This window comes from Ornithorhynchus anatinus, chromosome X1, assembly GCF_004115215.2.
Source record: "Ornithorhynchus anatinus isolate Pmale09 chromosome X1, mOrnAna1.pri.v4, whole genome shotgun sequence".
Taxonomy (NCBI): Eukaryota; Metazoa; Chordata; class Mammalia; order Monotremata; family Ornithorhynchidae; genus Ornithorhynchus; species Ornithorhynchus anatinus.
In genome coordinates, this window is record NC_041749.1 from 6850822 (window position 1) to 6853215 (window position 2394).

A 2394-nucleotide genomic window follows, 5' to 3' on the forward strand; every position below is an offset into this window, starting at 1 on the left:
GATAGAAGAGATAACTGTCACAGTTCCTGTCCCACATGGGGCTCCCAGTTGAAGTGGAAGAGAGAACAGATATTTTATCTCCATTTTTTAGGTAAAGAAAATGAACAGGTGACTTACCCAAGACCTTACAGCAAACAAGTAGGGATGATATGTAGTTATTACCTTGTTTATACAGGCTGATTTTATCAGACCTTTTTGGTTTGTAACATTTGTAAATATCTAAAAGGTTTTTAGACAAGAGGTGCTTGAGGACAAATACTTAACATTTTTTTAAAAAAACTGGATGTCATGGTTTTAGAGATAAACAACAATTATATCTGTTTGATGATTGGTGATGTAGATTGGTGTATGGGTTTTAATTATGTCAAATTCAAGGTCTAAGCAAGGCTCCCTAAAATTATAAGATCTAGCGAGATTTTCTATTTAAAAGTAAAAAGAGTTTCTTGATAATAGAAACTACTAATATTGTTTTAAAGTTAGAACAGTCTATTCATCTCAACATTTTCTATCTTAATATCCTTATAGTTCAGTTAGGAGTCAGTGATAACTTTACTGGCAGCACTTTTATAATAATGTTTCTCTGCAACTCCATACTGCACACCCCTCTCCTTTTTTTGCTTTGCTATTATTTAATTCCCCTAGGGTTTCCGTAACATTTCTCGTGAGTTTCCTCTTAATTTTTCATGGCAATCTTTTATACATTGTAAAAGATGGTGCCAAACCCATAAATTGCCTAATTAAAATAGCATCGTAAGTAGTTGAACTTCAAAGTCCATTGACTTAAGTTATTGACCAATAGTATTTATTGAGCACCTTCACCTAAGTGCTTAGTGGAATAGATAGGCGTGTTCCTTTCCCTCAAAGAGTCTACCATCTGGGGGACCAAATTATAGTAAAAGCACTACTGAGATCCTACTTTATTTTTTATTTTTCTATTTATTAGTACTTTTGGTCTGAGATGGTTTGGGGAAATCTTTCATTTTTCCCCTGAAGTTACTCTTCCAACGTCCCTGACAGACAGGTGACCGATGATACAGTGAGTTAAGTGATCATTGTTTTTGTCTTGTCTCATGCCTTCGCGCCGTCTCCGACCCATAGCCACTCCATGGACACTTCTCTCCTAGAATGTCCCACATCCATCTGCAAGTGTTCTGGTAGCGAATCCATACAGTTTTCTTGGTAAAATTACAAAAATGGTTTACTATCGCTTCCTTCAGCGCAGTCAACCTGTGTCTCCGCCCTCTATTCTCTCAGATGCTTCTGCTGCCCAGCGCAGGTGAGTTTTGACTGTTTACTTGTTTTGATGTCTGTCTCCCCACTTCTAAACTGAGAGTCCACTGAGGGCAGGGATTGTCTCTATTTGTTGTCGAACTACACTTCCCAAGTGCTTAGTATAGTGCTGTGCCCTCAGTAAGAGCTCAATAAATCTGTTTGAATGAATGAATGAATGACTTGTAGCAGACGGACTTCCACTCGCTAGCCATTGCCCAAGCTAGGAATGGAATGGACAGGCATCTGCTTCACTCTCCCTCCCGTGACCGAGACTGGTAGAGGACTGGAAACTCTCCAGGTGCCATCCTGAGAGGCTAAGTGATCATTACAGCAGTGAAATCTTATTTAGACGAAGGCTTGGTTTCATAGTCTTTGAATGTTAGGTAATCCCCTACTTCCAAATTCGTAGATTGCTTTGGAACAATGGTGTTAAGAACTGCGAACGACCTGTTGGCTTTAGCATAACGGGTTGTGACAGTGATATTGGATTTCAGTTATTAGTTGTGACACCATCATTCCAGTTGCTATTCTGAATCACAGGTTTTAGGGAAAGAATCAGATTCAGGTACAGGAACAGAGCGCAAATCGACAGTTTCCTCTGGTCTGCACTTGGGGACTAGAGCTCAGGTCTGAGAGACATGAGGACCTGGGTTCTAATCCCGGCCTACCACTTGTCTGCTGCGTGACCTTGGGCAGGTCCCTTAACTTCTCTGGGCCTTAGTTCCCGCCTCTGTAAAATGGGGATTAGGACTGTGAGCCCCTTGTGGGACAGGGACTAGGTCCAACCTGATTAGCTTGTATCTATGCCAGCACTTAAAAAAGGGCTTGGCACATAGTAAACACTTAACAAGCACCATAATTATTGTTATCATTATTATTATTTTTATTAGCTAGATCTCCGTGGGGAAGTTGGGAGAGATGGAGGAGAAGTGCTTCTAAACTGTAAAGTCGTTGTGGGCAGGGAATGGTTCTATTATATTCCTGTACTGTAGTCACCCAAGTGCTTAGTACAGTGCTCTGCACATGGTAACTACTCAATAAATAAGATTGGTAGAAGTGGAGAGGTCCAGCTCAGAGCCTTCCCACATGCTGATCTTACATATCTATCCTAAAACTATTTTA

The 2394-nt window shown here is 40.4% G+C and overlaps 1 non-coding gene across 1 annotated transcript; it reads right to left on the reverse strand.

Moving 5' to 3' along the window:
• Positions 1-1450: 1450 nt before the first annotated feature.
• On the reverse strand, positions 1451-1588 carry LOC114806912. The gene has a single exon (XR_003754965.1). It is a non-coding gene; the product is annotated as a small nucleolar RNA SNORA7 (small nucleolar RNA).
• Positions 1589-2394: the final 806 nt, after the last annotated feature.